Source organism: Cryptomeria japonica, chromosome 1 (genome assembly GCF_030272615.1).
Source record: "Cryptomeria japonica chromosome 1, Sugi_1.0, whole genome shotgun sequence".
NCBI classification, from domain to species: Eukaryota; Viridiplantae; Streptophyta; class Pinopsida; order Cupressales; family Cupressaceae; genus Cryptomeria; species Cryptomeria japonica.
In genome coordinates, this window is record NC_081405.1 from 187,108,382 (window position 1) to 187,128,647 (window position 20,266).

General features: G+C 36.6%; 1 pseudogene; it reads left to right on the forward strand.

Moving 5' to 3' along the window:
- The window catches only part of LOC131066138 (alpha pinene synthase, chloroplastic-like), a 46,829-nt pseudogene extending 27,018 nt beyond the window's left edge, over window positions 1–19,811 (forward strand).
- The last annotated feature ends 455 nt before the right edge of the window (window positions 19,812–20,266 follow it).

Below are 20,266 nucleotides of genomic sequence, written 5' to 3' on the forward strand. Positions count from 1 at the left end.
TGCGCCATGGCGGGTGCTAAACTAGGTGTTAAATTGTACTGCTTTAGCAAGTGCGTACAATTTATGACGTTACATTTAGCCCCCACTTTAGTGGTCATATGAGTACTACGTGCATATGCAAGCTAAAGTACAGAAAGTAAACATCATTTGAAAAAGGATATATCCATAAGTTGTCGGACGAAGCCCCCAGCGGTATCTGCAGTACACAGTTAGGAACCGCACCCTACAAAACACACGTTAGATCACAAAATCACCTAATGCTTACTAAGGAAGGTGATGAAATTTGCGAGTAGCTATATGCCCCCCCCTGTTTCGACTTGCTTATTAGGGAGGTGAAACAGGGTAGCATGTTTACTTACGACAAATTGTGTAAGAGAGTGTTGATGAGGGATGTTCACTGAAAAGGCTTCATCAGAGCACTTTTTGGAACATCCCGAGAGTAGGGGAACAAAAATACGATTCCTACGCAACAAACGGTTCGAAAATCGCATCTCCCAAACTCAAGTTATGATGAAATGAGTGAAAGAGGAAAATTAGGGTTTTGAAAGTAAATGTAAAGGAATGAACGTATATACCTTGAAAGAGACATTTGGGTTTGTCACTTTGTTGATTCTGAGTATTGTTCATTGCAGCGGAGCCCATATAGCCATCATCATGCCTTCACGACGACCGGAGCGTCCCACGAGGATTGAGATCATGCGATAGGCCGTGATCGACGACGAGCCACTAGACGAGGTGAGTTGACTGAACGTTGACTTTTGATTTTCCGCATTTGACTTTCTATGATCGTTTGCGGGCCTTGGAACCTGACCGTGGGTCCTACACAGGGCACCATGGTCCCTGTGGGGCGCCATGGTCCCTTCAGGGCACCATGGTCCCTGTCAAGGCACCATGGTCCCAATCAGGACTTGGCGAGAGATGCCAGGGTTAGCATACGATGTTCGACAGTTTTGCATGAATGATTTTTGATGATTGAGTACTGATTATAGTTATGTTTTTGTGATGCAGGGTCTCCCGTATATGAGAGAGCACACGGCGGGACAGATTCTACGCAGTTTGCGAGATCAGATTCCCCGACTCATTCAGGCAGAGAGAGACACATTGTCGATAGTAGGTTTGTGGTCTATGATTCTTATGCCGGCCATTCGATTTCATCCCGCGATGCTGATGGCATTCATGGAGCGATGGGATCCTGACACATGCACGTTCTAGCTTCCAGTAGGGGAGATGATGGTGACACTTGAGGATGTGTACCGCATTCTTCGCCTACCGATCAGAGGAGTTACCGTGACATATGCGACCGATCGGTTAGTAGAGGATCATCAGAGGGAGCAGGTATATTGCATAGGGAGAGTCATGCCGAGCGAGACGAGAGGTCGTATCATGGTCAGCTGGCTCTTACATCCTACAGGAGAGGTACCCCTCATGAGACGTCTTATGATAGCCATCATTGCACTAGCTGTCTGCCCTAATGGGCGAGGTACACACATGCATGGGGGTCTCACGTGGTGCATCAGGGATATGGAGAGACACAGGAGAGTATATGCCTGGGGTCAGAGTATGCTTGCACATCTCTATCACGACCTCGAGGAGTATGTTTTCGGACAGGGTTGCAGCTTGATGACATGCACACTTCTGTAGGTGTGGATTGTTGAGCACTTTACATGCACCAGAACTGTTGGCTATCCGATGAGTATGGCTAGCGAGCGACCTAGGGTATTTGCTTATCCACTTACCAGCGAGTGGAGATTTGGAGATCTATTGTATTGGAGAGTGATAGTTGACAGATTGACAGCTGAGGTGACCGTGTGGAGACCATATCTGCGGATGCACAGATGGGATGGGATGGAGAGACAGTTAGCATGCCTACAGAGGAGCCGCCTACTGAGAGGACGATATCCACACATCATAGTCCCATTCTACTTTGACCGAGTACGGAGGCAGTTCGGGCTAGAGCAGTGTGTCCCAGCCGATGTGCCCATCTACACTCGACACTCGCGAGTCCTTCCTAGACCCAGAGCAGTAGCGAGACCGACGATAGATGATATCGAGATCACAGATATAGAGGGGTCCGATCAGGATGTGGTCACTGATTATGCTGCAGACCCCAAGGCACAGCGCAGGTATCATTCCTGGTTTGTGAGATCATACCCAGGGCCTATCTTTCCACCAGATCACCCCACAGGCCATCCAGGTCCATGGAGGCATGGAGATCAAGATGAGGATCAGGGATCCAGATCAGAGGAGCCAGAGGAGGGAGAGGATCATGAGGAGACAGGAGGTCCTGATCTGCCTATAGGAGATCAGCCTAGTGCCGAGGAGGAGGAGGACGTGGATGACGATGAGGAGGAGAGAGATGATGATGAGGAGAACGAGGATGCAGATGAGGATGAGAATGACGGGGAGGATGAGGATAGAGAGGAGGAGGAGGATAGAGATGATGAGGAGGAGTCAGATGCAGCTCCTCACCACTCAGGGGATGATACTGTAGCCTTAGATCCTCCCATTATTCCCCAAGAGGGGGAACACGAGGTGCTACGAAGACCTGCACCTATCGCGCATAGATCGTTCGAGCGTGGGGAGCCTAGTAGTTCCCAGTCACAGATGCTACCATATCACGATCCCTACTGGCGTGAGGGAGATCCAGGTATAGTAGGTTTAAATTGATTGATTGATGTTTTGATGATATAAAATGGTACTAACACAAAATCTGTTCTACTGCTACAGCTAATGTGCAGGAGTGGCACTCCTTGATCCAGCAAGCAGTGACAGATATCTCTACGACAGCGCAGATCCCTAGTTCCTCACAGGTTGCTTATAGACCTCAAGAGAACGCGGGTCGGCATGATGATTTGTTTTCCCCATTTCGAGTACAGGTAGAGATATGGAGGGAGAGAGAGCGGGCTCTATTAGAGGACCTTCAGCGAGCATAGCGTGATCTAGTAGCAGCTCAGGCCGAGGCTACCTCATATCACGCTATCCTTATGGATAGGGATCGTAGGAGTTCCTCTCGGAGCCATTCACGATCTATATCACGGTATACCCCCATGGGTCCACCTGCACGGCCGGATCAGGAGGGAGCATCTAGTCATCACTCTCCAGCCACCAGCCCTAGGGATAGGAGATGATTTTATGATGTAGGGTAGGTCACATTTTGGATGTGTAGTGACCTACCTTTGTATATTGATCCACATATATATATATACATGCTTCTTTGTTTCAAACGTGTTATCTTTAATGCCTAAACAATGTGTATTGTGATTAAAGTTAATACATTTGGTAGATGTACATGTATGTTCTAAATTTAATTTCCATGTGATTGATTTCTCAATGCTCCATGATTAAATTGATACATGTGTGACTTAATTAAAAATTTTAATCAAGTACTATATTGATGATAAGGAAGAAAGTATGTATTAAGCCTACGAATCATATAACCAATGTGATTTAATTTGAATTTAAACACAACATGACATGATTCAACTTAACACATAAAAACATTGTATAATATGTCAACATAATGAAAATGTAAATCTTTTGTAATTTACATAAATGAATTCAAGACAAACCATAAAGTAAAGACACATGCTTGTCAGGAACGAAGCAATATAGATTAAACAAAACATCATTTAATTCTACTTGCTCTAACAAAGATATGTTAACATATTATCCACTTTTGAAGAAGTGAGAAAGGAAATAGATAAATGATAAGGAATGAGGAATTAAGCATAGTATCTACGCAAGTGCATAGTGTTTATAGGGTCTTTAAGAGGCATACCGTCTACATCCGCTATTTTGTAAGCACTTGATCCATAATCTTCAATAACGATATACGGTCCAAGCCAATTAGGACTAAATTTTCCCTTTTCTTTAGGTAAGGCATTCACATTGCGCTGATTCTCATAGAGCACTAAGTCACCCACTGAGAAGGAACATTGAATAACCTTATCATTATAGTTTCGTTGTAGAGTTTTGTGATACACTTGAATATGCTCAAGAGCATTTATACGCTGTTCATCAAGCATCTCAAGCTGTTGAAGTCTTTGTTCTCTATAGGAGTCATCATCTATTATACCTTTGAGAGAAACTCTAAGTGATGGAATCTCTAATTCTAAAGGCATAATAGCATCAGCACCATAAACAAGATTATAAGGAGTAGTTCCCGTGGCAATTCGTACACTCGTTCGGTAGGCCCAAAGAGCATAGATTAGCTGAGTACTCCAATCCTTACCATGCTTATTCACAGTTTTGTGAAGAATTTGTTCGATTATTTTATTGGATGATTCGGCTTGACCATTTGATTGAGGATAGTATGGTGTAGAAAATTGATGTTTGATATGATATTTCTCGAGGAATTGCTTCACGTCTTTATTCTTAAATGATGTCCCATTATTAGAGATTATAGTGGAAGGTATTCCAAATCGAGAAATAATGTTTTCTAGAAGAAATCGACAAATCACTTCAGCTGTAGTGGAGCGAAGAGGAACAACTTCTACCCACTTTGTAAAGTAATCTGTTGCGGTTATAATGAAAACATGTCCTTGAGATGAAGGAGGAGAGATTTTACCGATGAGATCCAACCCCCATGCAGAGAAAGGTCAAGAAGCTACTTGAGAACGGAGTTCTTGGGTAGGAGCATGAATCAAATTATTGTGTTGTTGGCATTGATGACATTTCTTAACAAATGAAAAAGAATCCTGCTGCATAGTTTGCCAATAATATCCCATACGAAGTAATCTTTGAACCAAGGATTTACCTCCAAAATGCCCCCCACAGGCACCTGAATGCGCCTCTTCAAGAGCAATAGGGATTTCTGATTTATTAAGATAGCGAAGGAGAAGACCGTTATAACCCCTTCGGTAAAAAACATTAGAAAGAATGATATACCTAGCAGACAACTTGCGAACTCTAGCCCTGGTGTTCCTATTGGCAGAATCAAGAAAGGTACCATCAGTCAAGTATCTTACGATATGCGAGTACCATTCATCTGAGTCTACGAAGTCACAACATGTCACCAGGCTGGAATCATCTACAATAGCTGGAGAAGTAAGGTTGTGAATAACAAATTTAAGATCAACCACGGGGTCCTCTAAAGATACAAGAGAAGCCACACATGCCATTGCATCTGCATGTCGATTATCTTTTCGAGGAACAGGTTCTATGGTGTAAGAATCAAATTTTTGTAACAAAGAGATAGCAAGGTCTTTATATTGTGATAACTTGTCTTGTTTTGCTTGATACAATCCTGTTACCTGTCTTATAATCAGTTGAGAATCTCCAAAAATATGTATGTGTTTTATACTCAAAGCTAAGGCTGCCTTTATTCCTGCTATAAGAGCCTCATACTCAGCAATGTTATTGGTACATAGGAAATTGAGAGGGTAAGATAAGGGAATGGACTTCTTTGTAGGAGAAATCAGAACAACACCTGCCCCCGATCCCGTACGACACTTAGAGCCATCAAAGTATAACTCCCAAGTTTCATCTTTTTCTGTACAAAGGATGAAATCGTCAGGAAAAGACTCAGGGTTAGGGAAGGAGAAAGGTGAAGGGGCCTCAACTAAGTGATCAGTCAACGCTTTCCCTTTAATTGCTCTTTGTGAAACAAATTTAAGGTCAAATTCAGTTAACATCATAACCCACTTAGCTAGGCGTCCTGATAAATCAGTTTTAGAGAAAAGATGCTTCAACGGATCAAACTTTACCATGACGTGGACTTCTGAATTTAAGAGATAATGTCTCAATTTATGAGTCGCAAACACCAAGGCCAAGCATTGTCTTTCTATCGCAGAATATCGGGTCTCATAATCGAGTAAGGTACGACTTACATAATAAACCGGACACTCCTTACCATCTTTATCATGTTGTGCCAATAATGCTGCAAGAGCATGAGAGGAAGCCGCTGTATAAAGAAGGAAGGGTTTAGAAGGTTCGGCCGGTCGAAGGATAGGAGGATTAGCCAAATACATTTTTAAATCTTCAAATGCTTGCTGACAATCCTCATTCCATTGAAAAGTGATATTCTTTTTGAGAAGTTGAGTGAAAGGAAAAGTACGATCCGCAAGTTGAGATACAAACCTACGAATAGCTTGAATTTTTCCTTGTAAGCTTTTGAGTTGAGACACATTTCTAGGAGGTGGCATGTTGACAAGAGCATCTATTTTCTTAGTATCCACCTCAATCCCATGATGCAAAACTATGAATCCTAATAGTTTTCCACTATCCACACCAAAAACACATTTTCAGGGATTCAAGCGCATGTGATATTTACGAATCCTTTAAAAGATTTGACGAAGGATCTTAATATGATCTATGCGAAGAATGGATTTGGCTAAAACATCATCAACATAGTCTTCTAGAATCTTATGCATGTAATCGTGAAAGATAAGGGTCATCGCTCGTTGATAAGTTGCACCGGCGTTTTTAAGTCCAAAAGGCATCATTATCCAACAAAACGTACCCCAAGGAGTGGTGAAAGCAGTTTTGAATTGATCTTGAGGGTTAATGAAAATTTGATTGTATCCTGAAAAACCATCCATGAAGGATAATAAGGCATGTCCTGCCGTAGAATCAACTATCATGTCAATGTTTGGAAGAGGGAAATCATCTTTTAAAGAAGCCTTATTTAAATCCCAGAAATCGGTACACATTCTTATTTTATTATCTGGTTTAGCCACAGCGACAATATTTGAAATCCATGGGGAATAATCAATCGGGCGGATAAATCCAGCCTCCAATAACTTTTCAATCTCAGCCTTAACAAGCAAAGCCACCTTAGGATTCATTTTTTGAATCTTTTGTTTCACGGGCTTAGCATCAAGGACTAAGACAATATTATGAGTAACAATCTTAGGATCTATACCAGGCATGTTAGAGTATGTCCAAGCAAAGATCTCGGGGAATTCATGCAATAAATCTTCATATTGTTTTTGTTCCTCTTCATCCAAACATTTTCCAATTTTAATAACTTTTTCTTCATTGCAAGGATCCATCTTAACATTAGTGGTGTCACTTATGAGAAGATTACTTTGTTGAGGAGTATCCTTTAGCTGAGGGAATTCTTTCACAATCTCATCGTTATTCGTCTCCTTTCCAAAATAGGCTTCAGTGTTCAAACAATAAGGGAGTCCCCTATTGTGATGATAACGAGGAAGAGTATCATATGCTCCTAAAAATTCAGCTAAAGCATCATCGGTAGGGAAAACATCAAAAGCACAAGCACACGAAGGATCCTCATCAATGTACTCGGGGTGTTGCATTGATAGAGAGGTAGAAATAGCATTAACACTAATACAGGGTCTTCTAGAAGCTTTAGTGCGCTTACAGGGATTATAGCCAAGTCCAAAGGCATGGTTGTGAAGATTATTCTCTAGAGGAACCTTTATTCCTTGTTCGTGAGCGCCACAACCATTTCCATGATACCCATGCTTAGCAAAAATGTGAAAACCACGACCATAACGATCAGCCATTTCAGACAGAGAAGGCGGTTTTTCATAAGACAAAGAATCAAACTCTTCAGAATTAGAGGTGCGGGGAGAAGAAGTTTGAGAAGCGGCCACAAAGTTATTACTCATAGGTTCAGGTAGTGTTGATTGATTTTTAGCTTCTTCCTTCTTTTCAGCTTTAAGCTCTCTAGAAGGAACCTTATATTCACCTACAAAGGTAGGATTAAAATCAAGGGATCCCCAATCGTCGTCTGCAAGAACTTTCTCAGGATCAAAATCCTTCTTATGTGTAGTTTCAAGTCGAGAAGAGTCTTCTTCAGGAGCTCCAGACTCATCCAAAGAATTTTGATCATCAGAGAGTGAGGATTCACCGATAGGTATCTTGTTTAAAGAGTCACCACTAAACGAGGGCGGCTTAGAGGCACCCCCTTTGGAAGTAGATGTTTCCAAACAAGCTTGAAAATTGGTATCACCTATCAAGGTATATGTCTTATTGTTGTAGATAAACTTAACTTGTCTGTGCAATGTAGAGGGGACAGCTTGCATACTATGAATCCAAGGTCTCCCTAATAGCAAGTTATATGTTAGATTTCCTGACATAACATGGATAGGAGTAGGCAAAGTAACAGGCCCCACTGTGATGGGTAAGGTGATAGTACCTAATGAAGTTTTAGCCACATTATCAAAGCCTCGAATAGGATGAGAGTCCAGCTCAATTAGAGATGTATCCACATTCATCTTATGCAAAAGATTAATGCTACACACATTAAGACCAGAGCCATTATCTACTAGTGTTCGTCTTATAGCAGTGTCTTTCATGATAACCACAATCATCAAGGGATCATATTGATGTTGGATTTCACTAGTAGGCAACTCATCTTGGGTAAACACAATTTGAGCTTTAGGATTCATCACAGAGTTAACCAAAGATGCTATATTACTAGATGTATTCGGTGGAGGAACATTCAAATCTTTCAAGGCATCTTGTAACATTCCATGATGAGCGGAAGAAGTTTGAATCAAATCCCAAAGGGATATCTTAGCAGGGGTAGCTTTAAGTTGTTCTATGAGATCATATTCCTTGCCAAGAACTTGTGAAATATGCAGAGCTTGCGGAAGAATTGGTTGAGGATTCGGAAGAGAAACTGGAATAACAGGAGGAGGACTAGGCTGCCTATTATTTCTGGTATGATAAGTATGGGCAACCGCATGATAACTCTCTCTAGTTATTTGCTTGGCATAACTATAAGGACTTATAGGTTTTCTTCCTTGCACAGTGATGATTGGTTTATTCGGAGTACAAAAGGAATCATGACCATACCCTCCTTGGACAGTAAGGAGAGGTGATTTAGGACCTTGAAAGGTGGGAGAAGGATAAGCACCTTGGACTTCAAAGAGAGGATTTTTATGCTCATTCAAGTTTATCATGTTAACCAATTTAGAAGTTTTGTTTTTGTTTAGAGATTTCGATAAAGCCACAAAGTCATCCAGAGCATCATCCAATAAAGCATGATCATATCTATTAAAAGGTTTATCTTTTGATTCAAAAGGAGACATCTCCTCATAGAGGGGATTGTTGAAAACAACCATGTTACTAGATTTAGTGGAAGAGTTGATAGGAATGTACCCTTGAGAGGACTCATTCAACTTATCTTTCTCATCACAACGAAATGACATAGTAACAAGGTTTATGAGTTTTTGGTAAAATGAAGGTTTGGCATCTTTAGGGTTCAAAAACTCATCTAAAGCTTCATCTAATTCATCTTGGCTATACTCATAATAATCATCATAAGCATGAACATTTTGCAAATAAAAGTCTGACATTTTGAAATAAAAGATTGCATGAAATTTAAACACACAATGCAAAGAAACACACTCCTTTTTTTTTTTTTTTTTTTTTTCTTTTTAATTCTTTTTTTTTTTTTTTTAATGAAAATGAAATGAAAACACACTAAATATAGATCTAGATCTAACAAATGCAATGCAAGAAGAAGCAATGATAGATTCACGTCGGGTTCACCAAAATGTGTGGGAGAAAAAGCGAGACTAGGTTATCATGCCCTAATCCTACCTTTTGTCACACATTACGGAATACGAAAGAGCCTAGAGGTATCACACAATTGGCTACTTCTTTTTGTTAAAGAGAGAGCCACGGGCTACCTATTAGGATTTCTATTCCTTTGTTGTAATTGAAAGGTAAGATTATGCAAGTTCAATTCCTAACCCTAAAATGCAAGTACGAGCTAACAACAAGATTGCAGAATTGAACTTAAACAATGGAAAGCTGTAAACACAAGGATAAGACAAGAATGCAAATGCGTACCCGGAGTCAAAATCTGAGTGGAAATGTTCGGGACAGGGGCGCGGGCGCCACTGTCCTGATTCTGCACCTGAAACTGCACCTGAAACTGCTGTTTTGCACTCTGGAAACTGCCTGAAATGTTGTCTGTCAGGAGGACCAGGGCGCCCAGGGACCAGGGTGCCCAGCGCCCCTGTCCTGGCAGGACCAGGGTACCCCACGCCCCTGTCCTGGTATCTTGCTCTACAATTTGATGTGGGGTGTTGTCTTGACCTGCTTCTTCCGGATCTGCAACCCGCGGCGTCGTCCGAGTCTCGAAACCTACACTTATATCTGAAAAGGATGTTTGGGCGGCTATATAGGGTTTTGCCTTAGTCAAACCCCCGCTTCGGTGATTTCCACCTCCACGAATAGCCAAGTTGTATTGTAAAAGTAATGTGTGTGCAGACCTTGTGTGTGTGCAAGATCTAAAATGCAAGTAAGCAAACTAGAGCAACCTAGAAAGTAAACCCTAATTTCTTATAAATGATAATGTAAATGCTCTAAATCAAGATGCAAAGTGATCTAAAGCATGGATAAATGATATATTGAAGCTTATGCAAAGACATGGAAACAACATGAAATCATACCCAACCCTCAAGGGAGGAGTACAAGCCAATCTTCAGTCGGTGATCTCCTATTGTTCTTCAATGTCTTCCAAGCCCTAAATGAATGAATAGAATTGATAAATGCTTGATAGAGGGATGTTGAATGTTGTTGAAGTCTTCAAAGATCTGCTCTTTCGCTGCATATGAGGTTCCTGAAAAGAAAATTCGGATCCCTTCAAATGAAGAAAGAGAGCTCTTATGTATGAAACCCTAGGTCGTAATTTCATCTTTTGGCCGACCTAGAGATTGAATATCCTTCCAATTTCTTGGGGTTAAGCTTTATTTTATGATTGGATCGCGCTCCTAAAATTTTGAGAAAAATGTCCGGGACCGTGTGCACTCCGGGCGCCACGGTCCCGACAACTTTTCACCAAATTTTTAGGGCCGTCAGATATGATGATTTTAGAGAGAATCCCGAAGTTACAGGTGATTTCGAGATGTTTTGACCCCCGAAATCAAGCCCCCAAGCTCAGAATAGGGCCTAATTAGGGTTTTTGATTAAGTAGTGTATTGGAAGAATAAAATGAAAGGGGCACGCTTTAGTGAAAGGGCCCGACTTTATGATGTGGAAAATGATGAAATAGAACCTTTAGACCTAATTAATTTGATTAAAGTGATAAAGGGGAAATGCAATGCAAAATGCAACTATGCCAAGGCGGGTGCTAAACTAGGTGTTAAATTGTACTGCTTTAGCAAGTGCATACAATTTATGATGTTACAATAAGATTTCATCAATCCAATACGGGATAGGAATCTACCGATATAGGGTAGGCATCTATCTAATCGGGATAGGAGGTGCTCTGGCCAAAGACTTAGACTCATCGGGACCATTCGGGTCCTGAGCCACTCACTAAGTACTACACTCTTCTAACAGAAGTGCACCGAGTTCGTCATCCTTAGGAGTATTTGAATAACATAATACAAGCTTGAATTCGACCTCAAAATTTGTCTTAAAGCCTCAGGAAGTCAAGCAAATCCATACAGGATTCCTTCCGAGTATGCATTGAATTACCTTTTTCCAATTTTAATTATCTTATCTTTTAAAATAGGATTCTTACTCAATCTTTCTTTTACCAAGCCTAGACCCCAGCCACGAACGCCTGAGTACGAGGGACAACTTCATCCCAAGACTGCCTACATACCCGCTTTGGCATGGCATCAAGGCGTAAAGTATGTAGTTCTATTTTCTACTCTATGGTTTGATGTAAACTGATTAGTGGGTACGCAACCCTTTCTAGGGTCAATGTCCCAGACAGTTTCTCTGCGGTTGCTACCCATGATGGTAGTGCTTAAGCAAAGGCTCAAGATGGCCTATTGCTTGTGGCCTAAAACAACTAGATCCTAATTCTTATCTTGAGCATCACCCTTGACCAATTGCCAATCGACAATAATTCTTCGAGATTAAATCAGTTTTATAAAAGCATTTCACTCATCATCCCTATAGGGGTTTACTATAGTTTAACTCAGCGAATGAAGGTTCATTTTAGAATTATCTTATTAAATTATCGATCCAAGGGGGATTACCCACCCCTTGGATTTAACTTCCAAGTGTCCCTTATTACTCCCCAACGATCTATAGGGATAATGCCAGAGACGTCATTGATGTAGCTTTATTTGGTGTTAAGTGCAGTAGTTCAACACGACGGCATTACCCCTAAGCGTGACCCAGAGGCATTGTATATACCGAATGCTACTAGGTTTTGGTTTTCCAACTTCCTTTATTTAATTTTCTAACTTATGATAAACATCAAGCTTGAAAAATAATTATGAATTGAATGCATATATTTAGTCATTGCAAAGCTCAATTAATTGAAATAACTACTTGATGAATGACATGGAATAAAACCATAACTAAAATTATTTTTTTAATTCAAAACTTGAATATAACCTACATAATAATGGCAGTTAGGTAACTTGCATAATAACAATTAAATGTGTAATTTGCATGAAGATGGGAACACCAATAATTGAAATCAATGTAAAGACATTTGAATGAAGTGAGGGTAGGGTAAGTTACATGTGAGAATATCGCTTATTAAACCACTAATCCCAACATAGAATTTAGCTTCAAATCATTTAATTGCTAAGTGGATCTTAAGAAGATCTAAGTATCATTTAATATAAATTTGTTAAAACTAGTTATAAATCTAATAATTACCTAAGTTTAAAAATTTTATTAAGTAAGATTTATATATACACAAAAAAAGAAGGAATTAAAATAAAGTAAAATTTAAACATATATGAAAAAAATAATTTCTTTTAAAAGCTAACATTGCCTTTGAACTATGTTTGGTTGGCATTAATAAGGGTTAATGGGAGTGGGACCCCACGGGTCCCCTCCACTACCCTGCGGCCATTGGCGTAGCAGTGACCGCAGGCTAGTGGGGGGTACCGTTACGGTACCACTCCTTGCGGAGTATTAACTCCGTCCTCCACCTGCGAGCCGGTACACACAGACACTATATCGTGCAATATAAATATTAATTACTTTGCATAAATTTTACTAATACATAATGCATATATATATAATAGTTCATTCCAGGATATTAAATTGAATATAAAGAGAATACATAAAAAAGGTATGAATACATAAGAAGATATTAATGTAAGAGAGAATATCATATTAATCCCAGGGATGAAATAAAACAGAGAAATAAAAATAACAAGAGAAGTAAATTTGCTCCAGTGATGCACAAATTATCCAGAAGTAGGTAGGTGTTTAAACTGAGAAATACAAATTAACACGTAGGGATTATATATATTCTATTTTTCAACCAATGTCTAGAGAGGGGGATAGAGAGTTATTTATAGGAAGATTATTTATTTTCAGATTTCACAGGGAGAGAGTTTGTTCGATTGATATTCACAGAGATTCAGCTAATATTCATAGAGAAATTTATTCAACTCATTTAACTAATATTCATAGAGATTCAGCTAATATTCACAGAGAAATTTTATTCAACTCATTTAACTAATATTCACAGAGATTCAGCTAATATTCACAGAGAAATTTTATTCAACTCATTTAACTAATATTCACAGAGAGATTTTATTTATTCATTCACAGAGAGGGAGATTTATTTATTTTTATATTCAATATCATCTAAGAGAAAACAAAAGAGCAAAAATTTGATTTTCTACCTTTTAAATTAGATTAAATAAGATATGCAAGAGAAATCTGCATTTAGTAAAAAAAAAGAGAAGAAACTATATCACTGCATTTCTTAAAGAAAACAAAAATAGATTTTTTTTCTCCCTATCTAGAAATTGAGAAATGATTTCTTCAGAATACTATATTCAACCAAGTAATCTAAAAACTATATATTTGGATAATACAAATTCCTCATATGATAAAAGGAGAGAACCTGGTTTACTAAAGCTCGAAGTTGAATCCTCTAGCTATTCTTTGATCCTTCCTTGCAACTTTGAGAGAAACCTTCAACAACAACTTAAGAATTCCTGCAACGAAAATGAGACTAATAAAGAGAATCCTACTTCTAAACTTGGGAAATTTTTCTTCAAAACATAACCAACTCCCTTCTTTGAAACTTGCATATAATTTTATAAGAGAATTCCCTCCATTCCACTATCTGGAAAATTTAATTAAAAAGGAGATTCTTTCCCAATTTTGGACTTCATGCAAATTGATTAGTCTTAGTGGAGGAGTTACATGCAAGGTGGTGGAGAATCCTCTAGAAGCTTCTTATTCTTCTTACAATATGTGCCATAATTGGATGTGGAAAATAAATAAATAAAAATAATGTATATTTTCCGTGTGTGTGTGTGTGTGTATTATTATTTTATCCTTTTATAATATTCATTGAATCATTTAAATAGCTTATCCAAAAATATAATAGAGTTTTATTTTAAATCCAAAAGTGATAAAGGAGGGTTGTGACAGGTGTAAACTTCTAACTTTGGACCAGGGCATGGTACGTCCTGGTCTTGATTTGGGATCAAGGCATGGTATGTCCTAGTCTTGCAAATTAGGAATCCAATCTAGTGAATAAGCTAGAAATTTGGTAAAAATGTGAGGTAAATGAGTGGTTTGAGTAGGATAGGTGTTAAAGTTAGGCCTTAGAGGATGGAATGCCAAAGTGAGAACAAAACTGTAGGTGAGTACAACTTAGCATGCTAAAGTAGCCAAATGGAAGTGCTCCAAGAATGTATATTAATGTTGAAGAAATATATGTTAAACTAATGGGTGATATGTATATGTCATGCATGTTGGAAAATAATGAGAAGGGTTTATATTATTAAATAATTCAATAAATTCCAATGTCTACAGAAAAAAATGCAATACTTATCAATCAAAGCACAAATAAATGAGAGACAAGTGGTTTTAGGAAAGGAAAAAATAACTAGAGAAGGAAATTACAAATTCTCTATGGAGAGATTATGTAAATTTTAAATTGGATGCTTTATGTTGTAAAACCTAATAATTATCATATGATGAGTTAAAGTTTTTGATTACTCTTATGATGTTTATGTAAAGGAATTAAATAATGATGATGATAACTCTAAGCACTACAAAGATTATTATGAACATATCAATAAATAAATGGACTACACAATTGACAATGGAGATGATTAAGTTTTCTAGTATGATTGTACTACTAACCCAAGACGTTATGTTTCCCTACTTAAGAATTAATATATCTTAAGAAAATAAATTGTTAATGGTATAAGAGTTGATATATATACTGAAGATATCAAAGCTCTCACTTGTGTAGTAGTAATGATAGTTTTTATTTTTATTAACTAATAAATAGGCAATTTCTTATTACAATTTTTTTTAATAAGCAATTTTTTTTAGGCTATCACCATTTCCTGTTATTACACTATATCATTCACATTTCTACAAGTTATATAAAAAATATTTTGTTTATCCCTCTAACAAATTATACGTCCATTGATATAGCTCAAGTGGTGATTCAAGTCAACTTTATAGTGCCATTAAGAGAACTCCTCAATGTCTTAGAGCATAGGGTATTTTTTTCTATCTCAATAATTAAAACCAATCTACCAACATCCATAATGATATTCTTTAAAAAAAAATTACATACAACACCATTGAGGTCTATCTTTGAATAGTTAGCGCAATATTGATCCTTTGTATAAATTTTTGTGATAGATAGATGGTTAGTTCATAATTATATGTTAGGTTCTATCGTGCTCTGTGAATTGTACCTGTACCTGCAAACATAATGCACTCAATAAATCATTATAAGAAGTGGTTAGAAAATTGAAACAATGGAACACAAAACCATAGCTAATCGACTTATTGCCTCCTAGTAAATGCGAGTATGAATTTTGCTCTCATATCTTAGTATGCAAATTCCAGTGACTTGACTACACTTAGATGGAGGATTTGAATGCTGAAAATGCATGATCTAGAAAGAATAACATGATTAAGCTATTTGAATGATTGATTATCCTAGCATGATTAAGCTATTTGAATGATTGATTATCCTAGCATGATTAAGCTATTTGAATGATTGATTAAGCTAAGATTTAAGCTAAATTGAGCATGATAACATTGCTAAGAATGATAAACTATAAGCTAGATGCCTATAATAACAATGCAATTGATTAAATCAAATTGGGACCCTTATTGCTCCAAAATGAGGTCTATTTATAGGATTTCCCAAGGCTAGGGGTGAGTTGGCATGAATCAACGGTTGAGATTGATCTGAAGATATCAATGGTTAAATTGGAGGAAGTTGGCAAAGGGAGTTGGATTAAAGGGAACACTTAGTGACAAGTGTCACAAAGGTTCTAGAAGATGTTGGATGAAAGGGGACAAGGTGGTAAGTAGAATGGGTTAGGTTTTGAATTTAGAAATTCATTTAATAGGCAAATGGCTAATTAGTTTCAACAACTCATGAATTTGAATTGTTTTAATTAATTAGGAGTTGGAAGAAATGATTTTGGTGGAGGGAATCAATTAATTTGAATTAATTAATTAAAGGGGTGAAATGAAATGAACCTATTTAATAAATCCTTAGATTTATTAATAACTAGATGAAAGAGAGATTTAATCAAATTGCTTAGTGAATTTAATTAAATTGGGAAGGGAGATTAATTAAATAATTGCTTGTTTAATTAATTATCTTCAGACCATTTTTAGGTGTATACAGGTTCTATAGAATATTCTTCTTTTAATTATGAATGAGTTGGGTTCTTAGGTTTCAAATAATATGGTAACCTAAATAATTTTTCGTAGGCTATTGAAAGGTAAATTTTATTAGACTTCTGAATATCACAAACATTAAATTCAATATATAACTTGCTTCTTTACTAGTAAATACAATTATCATTTATTGCTCTAGCAAGTGACTTATGCTGTTATCTAAAAAAGGGGCAACATCAATAAATGGTAGTATGTATAAAAAATAGTATTATGCTACCATTCTAATTCATGGAGATGATAAGTTGTAGAGACAAAAGTAAATGGTACTTATTATTGTAGCACTACCAATACATTTTTCTAATTAGATGTTGTCCTAAACTGTTTGATTAGAAATCATGATGCAATACCATAGATTGTTTGGTCTTGCTTCTTGCTCTACTCCCATTCATGACGTGGATGACTTATTTAACATGTTCTTGGACAATGCATGATCAAAAGATGGTGTAGGTATTATTGTAGTTTCTCTTGGTGGTGAACCTTTCAAAGTTTCCTCCAATTTGAATTTCTAATGGACTAGCAATATTGTGAAGCATGTGACCTTCATGTCAAGCATGCTCAAATATGTTAGCATGATCAAATAATTGAAGATGTACTACAACATTGTTTGGGATAGCGTAGTTAGTATTGAATGATTTACATACATTAGAAAATGTCATAGCCGTTTCCTTGGTCGTTTGGACATCAAATTTTATGAGCTTCACTAGATCTCACTTTTCTTTGTTGTGTCTGTTTACTCCCTTCTTTTTGCTTCCACGTCGTTTTTATTATTAGCCTTTGTGTCTGTGCCCATGACTATTTTTTGGTAATTATTATTGTATCTTTATGGGCCAGATACTAATAAAGAAGTATCAAATCGTTATCCGAAACAGGAATAATCACATGAACTTGTCTCCCATTTTAGCTATCAAAATTACCTGACATCAAATCAGCCACGTTTCGTCTTCACAGATATCCCGTTTCTTCAGGTCTGATTCATATGCTCTACTATTGAAGCTTTCTATTGAAATTTGAATTTATTTATTTATTTTATTCTAACTAGATATATTATTTTGGAAGATATATTATTTTGGATGATGCAATGACAGATGTGCTAGAACAGTTCAAAGCAAAGGATGGACAATTCTTATGTTGCACTACACAAATAGAAGGGGCGGTACAATGTATTCTAAATTTGTTTCGAGCTTCATTGATTGCCATTCCAAATGAAAAAATAATGGATGAAGCTCAAGCCATTAGTACTATGTATTTAAAACAAATCTTGCAAAAGTCTCATAGTGCCAGTCTTCTAAAAGAGGTAGCAATGATATGTGTACATATACACATAATCTATATTTCTGATTATTATGTTACATTATGCATAACAATTATGTTTATTTCATCTAAATTTTCATTCATTTTTTCGTATGAACAGATAACATTTAATTTAGAGTACGGATGGCGCACAAATTTGCTCAGATTGGAAGCAAGAAATTATATTGATATCTATGGAGAAAACATTTCATGGCTCATGTAATTCCAATACTCTTGAGTTTTAAAGATGTTTATATGTATACTAGCTTTCAAAGAGAATATTCCTATAAACATATCTCTCTAATGTCTAATTTTCAGGAACATGGATAATCAAACTATTTTATATCTAGCTAAATTGGATTTTAATATTCTACAATCATTGTATCGGCCTGAGCTTCAATAATCTCTAGGCGAGTTGACTGAAAGATATGTAATTTTTCTTACATCAATTTTGTGAATAAGTTTCTTAGTACAAGTCTTTTAAATCTTTCATTGTGGTTGAGTTGAGCTTATATCAGCTTAGATATTCTTTTTATATCTTATACTTTTAAGTTTTAATTTTTTGTGATGTTTAGATGGTGGAAGGATTCAAGGTTGTATAAATTGGACTTTTGTCGTCATAGACATATTGAATATCTCTTTCAAGGATGTGCAATTACTGGAGAACCTAAACAATTAGGATTTAGAAGTGCCTTTGCAAAATTTTCTTCTCTTGCAACAATAGTTGACGATATCTATGATACCTATGGCTCTATTGAAGAACTTAAACATTTCATGGAGGCTTTTAAGAGGTAAGTATTCCCTTACAAATTTTAATTTTAAATACTTAGTTTTTGTTATGCAAATGATCATGCATAGAATTGAAATGTTGTTTAGGTGGGATTCCACTCCTCCAAATTACCTTCCCAAATATATGAAAATCGCATATTCTGCACTTTATGATGGGATTATTGAAAGTGCAGAAGAGGCATCAAAGATTCAAGGCTACGGGACTCTCCACAATGCTCGAAAAGCTGTATGAATACACATCTCTTAATCTAAATAAAAAGATATTTATATGGTTATTATTTCTAATTTTATTGCAAAATTTGTCTAGATATTTAGCTTCCATATAATGAAGTGAAGTGCACATTGAAACAATTTTAAAATTTTATTTTTTACATTATTTTTAAAAATGGTATTGTTTTTAAGACATGTAAGCAAATTAAAATTAATAATATACAACTCTGTGACTGTATTTGAGTAAAATATTGTGTTCATGTGCAGTGGGATGACTGCACATACCCAATTTGAAGGAATATTTAGAAAATGGAAGAGAGAGTTCAGACTCTCGTACAACTACATTGCAGTCACTATTAACGTTAGATGCACTTCCAAAAAATGAAATTCAAAATATTGATCACCCATCTAAGTTCAATTATCTTTTTGGATTGACCCTTTGATTAAGAGGTGACACTAGGACCTTCAAGGTATGCAGTAACTTATCAATTAAAATATGATATTTATAGGTGCAAAAATGCACATAAGGGAAAAAAATAATGAATATTTAACATTTTAAGTATTTTTAAAATTAAATATCATTTGTTTGTTTTGAAGACTGAAGCGGATCGTGGAGAAGTTGCTTCAGCCATAGCATGCTATATGAAAGAGCATCTAGAATCCAGTGAGAAAGATGCATTGAAGTATCTCAATTTTAAGCTAGATGAACATTTGAAAGAATTAAACTTGGAATATTTGAAGAATGATGGTGTTCCAAATTGCATCAAGGATTATGCTTATGACTGTTCAAGGTGTTTTGAAGTTTTCTACAAAGAAAGAGATGGATTTAGCATTTCTACCAAAGATATCAAGAATCATGTAGAACGAATCCTTATTGAACCGATTGAAATGTGATATCTTAATTTGTGTGCTCTTCAATAATTATAGATTGCACCTTAAAGTGTAATAGAGAAATTATGTTTTACATAGTTGACTAATAATAGCTTTAATAGGTTTTGTGAATTTTTTTTTATCTTATTTGCTCAATATTCTATTCTCTACTAATTTAATTTGTACATAGATCATGGTATATGAAGGTTTTATTTTTTATCATACTGAATTTCAATTCAGTCAAATTATACTCAAAACACAATTTACCAAATTTAATAATTTCAAAACTATTTTATTAAAAATTTGCCAGAGTAACCAAAACAAATATGCCACAAGCATCAATCATCTCAATTTCAATTCTCCCCTACCCCATACATTCCTCTATGCATTCTCTTTCATTTCTTTGCTAGTGTCATGCGAGCTATGAAGTATTTTGTTTACACTTTTCCATTCATTTCACCTATTCTCTTGGACTTCTACGCTGCTATATTTGATGTATATACCTTCCTCTTATTTCCACGGC